The following is a 7,439-nucleotide window of genomic DNA, read 5'->3' as shown; positions in this document are numbered from 1 at the left end:
ATAATGCCGTAGGGCGAGTTCCATAGGGAAAAGACTCTGAGATGGATATTTGCATGCAGATGGTTCACTGGGGATTGTTTTTGGTAATGACACCTGTGCAGGAATGAGGGCTCTGGATTGGGCAGAAGGAGAAGTTGAACTGTGATGCAACAATGGCTCCAACCATCCAATAAGGAGCTGGGGGGCTGGTATGACCCTTCAGAGATACTCTAAATTGAAGAAAGTGGGCTGTACCTTCCCATGGATTAGAGGTTATATACAGTTTGCTTTGGAGTGAGGCAGTTAATTCTGGTGAGGCATCTCCCTTTGGTCCAAAGTAATTGCTAGGGAAGAACTCAACTAGAAGCCATTAGAAAGTGGTGATTCTGGAGACCACAAACATGAGTGCCTTGGAACATCCTAATGGAGGTATGTGGGTATTTAAGCTCTTCCTGTTTGGGAACAGTCCCTGCATGGTTTGAGCTGTTCTTTGTTTCACGAGGAAATATACTTGAGTAAGATTAGTGGGAAAAATTAGAGCTCCCACCACTACAGCTTATATTTAGAAAGCAAATGATACTCATCATTATCCATTAAGTTCTTGTCATAGCTGGCACCCTTTTCTGTGTACATGTTCACTCTAGCAGGGAAACCGAGATGCTTATTAATGAGACTGAGCCTCTGAGTAACATTTTTTAGTTTATAACTTCTACTTTTGTTTATTTATTATCAACATTGAGCACGGAATTACCAAGCAGTACCCCAGTAAATTATCTGGTCCCATTGTTTAGCAGCAGCCCTAGTTCCACCTGTTGATCAGGATCAGTTATTCCTACCAGGATAGTGTCTCCTTTCCTTGCCAGAAGTTTTCTTGTACAAGGAGCATGAAATAAGTGAAGGCATAGGTAGCATAAAGTTTAATGGGACTCTTGTTATTTTCCTAGTAGAGGTACTTCTGTATCAGGAATCAAAACTTCTGAAGCCACAAAGCTAAAAATTGCAGGACCTAGAAGCATGAATTCTTCATGTGGGTCATTGCAAGTAATTGTAAGCAGGACCACACTTAATATAGTCCACCTGGCAGTGACCTGTCACTGATAATGGTCATTGATTAAAGCCATGTATTACACTGTGGAGGATGACTTGCCATGCTAATAGAAAGTCATCTCCAAATTGGTACCTTAGGTGCATTGGCAAAAGGCCATTTGTATCAGGAGTTCAGTTTTTGGATTATACAGTATGTGATTGAACCGGTGGATCCCATGAATATGTGCCCACACTGTCCCTTCTAGTCTATGAAATAGGTCTCTTGGTCTGATGTGATGTTATTCAGGAATTCTTTGTCAATAGAAAAAGCTCTATTTAAGCACTCAAGTTTTATAGACAAGCAAGGTAAAACCATACCCAATAGTATAGATGGATTGCAGTACCTTCCATGGTAAAGTGGTCCAATGTAGTAAAGTTGCCATCAAATGCCGCTTCTCCTCCTCATAGAATGGTACTTATTTGGGGAATTTGGGATATTTCCTGTTGCTAGAAGAATGGCATTAGGCAATGGCAGTGGCTAGATCAGCTTTAGGGAATGAGTGCCTAGGCTGCTGGACTGCATTGCTTCCATCTCTGTCACCATGCTACTCTGTTCTTATAGTTAATTTTCTGAGGACAGAAGCTGCCTGTGTCTACCAAAACCGGGCCAAGTCATTCTGACGACCTGGGTGTATGTTGCCTCTTCCACAGTGGTTGTTAACACACAATACAAAAATCTTCATGCTTCATACTTAAGACTACAAAGCCACCCATGTGCCATAAACCCAGATAGGCTTGTTCTTTCCTTCTTTTTTATTTGAAGTATAGTTGCTTTCCAACGTTGTGTTAGCTTCTGTTGTACAGTAAAGGATATGGCCACATGTGTACAGATATGCTTGTTCTCAATCTTTCAATATTTCTCTAGGTCTCAGACCAACCAACAAATTGACTCATCACTGCCTATAATTGTGTATATATTATTACAAGAGGGCAACCCTCTTCATAAAGTGGATGAGTAAAAGCATCATCTAAGATCTGCCCATATTGAGGATTTCCCACCCCCATGGCTTGCTGAGTAGCCAAATGGAAAAACATCCATTCTCCAGATAAAAACACATACCATTCACCTGAGATCAAGTTAATCTCTTCTAAAAATTCCATTATCCACACAATGAAAGTGAAGCATAAAGAGTTTAGAATCTCAATACCTCAGAGCTATGTTAGACTAGAGATCTAATATTTCCCAGTTTCCAATTCACTGAGCTAATATTCAGGGGAAAAAAATGCTCAAAACAGCAACAAAAAGTCTATATCTGTGCTTGTCTAACTCATAAACAATTAACTTGATCTATCATAAGCAATGATATAGCATTACATTAAAGTAAGATATTATTAACAGAATGCTGTCATGAGCAGCAGACTCTAGTTCTCTAAATCCTGAATTTGACCCCATATCTGCTACTGGTGAGTTGTATGATAGAGAGAATTTACTCAAACTCTCTTATGCCTCAATGAGTATAACCAAGAAAAAACTTATTCAGTTTAGTTCAGTTGCTCAGTCGTGTCCGACTCTTTGAGACACCATGAATCGCAGCACGCAAGGCCTCCCTGTCCATCACCATCTCCCGGAGTTCACTCAAACTCATGTCCATCGAGCCGGTGATGCCATCCAGCCGTATCATCCTCTGTCGTCCCCTTCTCCTCCTGTCCCCAATCCCTTCCAGCATCAGAGTCTTTTCCAGTGAGTAAACTCTTCGCATGAGGTGGCCAAAGTACTGGAGTTTCAGCTTAAGCATCATTCCTTTCAAAGAACATCCAGGGCTGATCTTCTTCAGAATGGACTGGTTGGATCCCCTTGCAGTCCAAGGGACTCTCAAGAGTCTTCTCCAACACCACAGGTCAAAAGCATCAATTCTTTAGCACTCAGCTTTCTTCACAGTCCAACTCTCACATCCATACATGACCACTGGAAAAACCACAGCCTTGACTAGACAGACCTTTGTTGGCAAAGTAATGTCTCTGCTTTTCAATATGCTGTCTAGGTTGATCATAACTTTTCTTCCAAGGACGTTCAATTAGTACTGTTCTTTATTATTCTTTTTATGTTTATTACCTTAAAAAACCAAATTGGTATTATTGTGCTAAAAATCGTCCTGAAAATATGCTGTATGTATTGTGCCATACTTTTAAGTAGGTGAAAGACCTGTCTGAAGCCCAAGTGCCATAAAACAGACAAGTCCTCAGGTGAAGGAAACAGTAAAATTGAGGGTCAGCCACCAACAATGGGAACAAATTAGAGTAACTGATAAACATGCAGAAGAGAGTGAGTGCTAATTATACTGACTGTTCCATTTTTATTATATTAAAATTAAGATTATTTTAGAAAGTGCTTCCCAATTTGTCTTTACAGTTCTTCAAAATTACTTCTAAATTTTACATTTTCTAGCAGATTTCAACCTCTAAATATTTTTTAAATCAAATTAAATTTGGATTTCAGATAAATATAGCTTGAAGGTCCTTGGTGGTACACCCACTGACTCCTGATGTTCTGCCATTGGTAATTCATTGCTTTCTCTAGAACTCACTATTTTAAAGTAAAATAATTCTGTTCTAAAAATAAAGATGCAATTATCAACATTACTTGATCACTGATTTGCTTGTTGTATCCAACAACCATAGAGCAACAGAAAGATTCTCAATGAAACTTGTAAACATTTATACTTAAATTTGGACAGAGGTAATTGAAACACTTTGTATAATTCAATTAAAAACTCTAGGAAGTTCTGTGTAGTTTAATAGAACAGGCAAATAAGCAACCCCAGATAAGCCAGATTTACCTGACAAAAGCATGTAGGTGACTAGTTTTCAAATTTTCCTCAATTGTTTTCAGGGTTTGGGGAAAGGAAATAGTCGTCTGGTTCCAACTCCAGTTTTGGTGCGATGTGTCACTTTGGTAAATTAACCTCTTCATGCCTGTCTTTTCCATAAAAGAAGAATTGTTTATCTCTGCTTATTTAGTTGAGAAGGTGAAGGTGAATGATATGTAGAATAATGGGTGTTAAAATATTAAAAAGTATAAACTACACGAAATACAAGAAATTGTTCTTATTCATCTTAGTTATGAAGGAATCAAGAAGATTTAAACTTGATGTTTCATTAATAAATGTATACTTGAGGGAGGAATAAATTAGGAGTTTGGGATGAACATATACACACTACTATATATAAAATGATAACCAACAATGATCTATTGTATAGTACAGAGAACTATACTCAGTATTTTATAATAACCTATAAGGGGAAAGAATTGAAATATATATATATTCAGAATGTATATAATTGAATATTGTTGTTGTTATTTAGTCGCTAAGTTGTGTCTGACTCTTTGCAACAGAATAGACTGTAGCCCACCAGGCTCCTCTGTCCATGGGATTTCCAGGCAAGAATACTGGAGTCAGTTGCCATTTCTTCCTCCAGGGAAGCCTCATATAAATGAATATATATGTGTGAATATATACATACTGAATCACTTTGCTGTATACCTGAAATAGACACAACATTGTAAATCAACTATACTTCAATAAAAAAGTTAAAAAAAAATTAAAAATGAATATAAGCTTGACCTCAATGAATGCTAAATATGCTTGCTTGTAGTGAAATAAGAACCTGTATGAACTCTTTTAAAGTATATAAAATAATATAATTGTCTTCATGGGCAGTACAAGAGGGATGATTATGCCTTTCTGGCTGGGAGAGAGAAAATGTGCTTCTCAAAATAATGCTTTAGGTTTTGTACAGTTATCTGGAAGGACTAGAGAACATGTTGCTTTTCTTTCAGCAGATTTCACACGTTTTACCCCTGCAAGCTGGCCTGATATAAAACTTGACACTGTCATAATAGAAGATGAGATTAGAGAAGGAAGGGAAAAGAAAGAAAGAAAGAAAGAAAACCCTCTAAATCCTTATTGAAGGTATATCTTATTCTGATAATCTCTCTCTCATCTTAACAGATCACAATTTGATGACCATGGATGAATCACAATTTGATGACAATCTACAAGCAGAAAATGACATTTTGTAGCAGAACAATGTATTTTTTGCCTTCCTTTTTCTTGCGTGTCTGACCACAGACTGAACCCGTCACTGCAATTGTGCTGTTTCCACTTTAGTTTATTCCCTGATGTGAAAAGATATCACGTTTCCGTTGTTTCTGGATAAACTCAAGCACTGGCTAAGCCACAGCATGTCTTGGGGCTTTGATCTAAGCCTCTGTCTATGGTTCATAAGCCTCAGATGGTGCTATGGTTAAATATTTGCAAACTGTCTATTTTTTATAAAACTGTTAAGTTCTATTGGAGTAAATCTGGTTATTTTCCTGCCTTGATCAGTCTCTGCTTTTCCAGATGCTTGATATGAAAGAACACAGTCTGCCTATCATACAAATAAATACAAAGTCTTTCTCTAAGAAGTAGATATTTCCATTGCAACCTCTAATTTAGCATTTTCTTTCTTGGAAGTAATTGTGTAAGCCTGAAGATGTATGATTTTTGTTTGTTCATTTTATATCTCAGCATCACTGATATTTGTTCAATTAGTTTAATAACCTAATTTTTAAAACTTAATCGATCAAAAAATTCAACAAGCAGACTCCAGGTTCAAATTTTATCAAATGATTTATTTTAAATGTTCTAACTATCTGATATTACAGTTAAGTAATTTGAGACTAATTCCCAAAAGTATATTTAATCATGGCATATAGTAGACTTTCAACTTCATAAGACCAGATTTTGGAGGTGAAGTGTCAATGTGAGTGGCTGTTCAATGCCACTTTCTTTCTGCCTCTGATCAGTTCTTGATGACATTATGGAGATTAGCTAAACTCCTGGGACACAGGATAAATTTTATCTGTCAGCTCATCTATGAAGTCTCTACTGTGTACCACTTCCTTGTGGGCTTCCCAGACAGTGCAGAGGTAAAGAATCTGCCTGCCAATGCAGGGGACACAAGAGATGTGGGTTCGATCCCTGGATTGGAAAGATACCCTGGGGAAAAAAAATAGCAACGTGCTCCGGTATTCTTACCTGGAAAATCTCATGGACAGAGGAGCCTGGAGGGCTACAGTCCATGGGGTCTCAAAAGACTGAGCATGGCAGGGCACTGTCTCCTTACTCCATGCCAGCCACTTGCTCTAGAACCCTAGTGTAGATAACTTGAAAACTAATTACCGTGTATGATTTATATAGAAATATGTTTACATTTTTTCCTTCTTATATTCATCCAGCTGCATATACACACAAACATATACAGTGCTATGAACTATTTGGAACAGAGTACATAATATAAAATATTACATTTTATTCTTGTATCTTGATCAATAAAGGATGCACGAAGGCATTTTTGTTAACAGTACATATAACAGTTCCTTGAGCTTTTAATAGAAGCTAAAATTGAAAAAGTTCTAAGCAAGTAAAACATTATTGCTTGCGGCTTAATTTCCCCCTCTTCCTTACAAGAGAGATGATTTTGTTTATGATATCAACTTCCCAGATTAAAATTTTTTACCTCCTCATATTCCTTTGCAGCCATTGTATGCCATTCATGGCCAAATCTATACGATTCATTGATGCAAAGGGGAAGAGTCAGTTGGGTAATTTTTACTTTCTTTTCTCTTTTCCATCTTGGAATGTAAGCATGATGCCTAGATATTCTTAGCTAATTTGTGCCATATGGATAAAAGCTGGATACTACAAATAACAGAAAACATGTTGAACTATCTTTAATGGCATGGTCCTTTACCATCATACCAATTCTGAGCTATTTACCTCTGAGTTTCTTGTTATGGAAGGAAAAAAATAGTTAATCCAGTAGATTAAATTTTCTGATGCATGAAACCAAACACAATAACAAAAATATATATCAGTATAAACCTATGGGTCTTAAAGTGATAGCCCTATAACTTGAATTTTTGTCTCTTTGCTTTTCAGTATTTGAATTTTCCTGGCTTGAAGGAAAAAAGTAAAATATTTTTCTTTTTTTCAGCTGGCAGAACTCCTTCCTGGAAAGTAGGTTTAAAGCAAAAAAAAAAAAAAAAGATAAATCAAGGCTCTTTCTTTTTATAAAATGAGTACTGAGTTCAAAAAACAATGTAGAGAATAATTGAAATATCTATATGAAAAACTTAACTACTTTGTGCACATTTTTTTATAACTTTATAAATTTTTGTCTTTTCTATTAATGAAAGTTTACTGTCTTGTACTTTACTTTGTCAACAAAGGTCCGCATAGTCAAAGCTATGGTTTTTCCAGTAGTCATGTATGGATGTGAGAGTTGGACTATAAAGAAAGCAGAGCATCAAAGAATTGAGGCTTTGAACTGTGGTGTTGAAGAAGATTCTTTTTTTTAATATAAATTTATTTATTTTAATTGGAGGCTAA

The 7,439-nt window shown here is 36.5% G+C and overlaps 1 long non-coding RNA gene across 1 annotated transcript; it reads left to right on the top strand.

Annotated features, from left to right (window-relative positions):
- Positions 1 to 200: 200 nt before the first annotated feature.
- LOC105005062 lies at positions 201 to 5,367 on the top strand. The gene is made up of 2 exons (XR_827282.1): positions 201 to 408; positions 5,016 to 5,367. It is a non-coding gene; the product is annotated as an uncharacterized LOC105005062 (long non-coding RNA).
- The last annotated feature ends 2,072 nt before the right edge of the window (positions 5,368 to 7,439 follow it).

This window comes from Bison bison, unplaced genomic scaffold (assembly GCF_000754665.1).
Source record: "Bison bison bison isolate TAMUID 2011002044 unplaced genomic scaffold, Bison_UMD1.0 scf7180017864485, whole genome shotgun sequence".
In the NCBI taxonomy this organism is placed as follows: Eukaryota; Metazoa; Chordata; class Mammalia; order Artiodactyla; family Bovidae; genus Bison; species Bison bison.
Note: the sequence above shows the minus strand (reverse complement) of the source record. Positions and strands in the feature narration are given on the sequence as shown.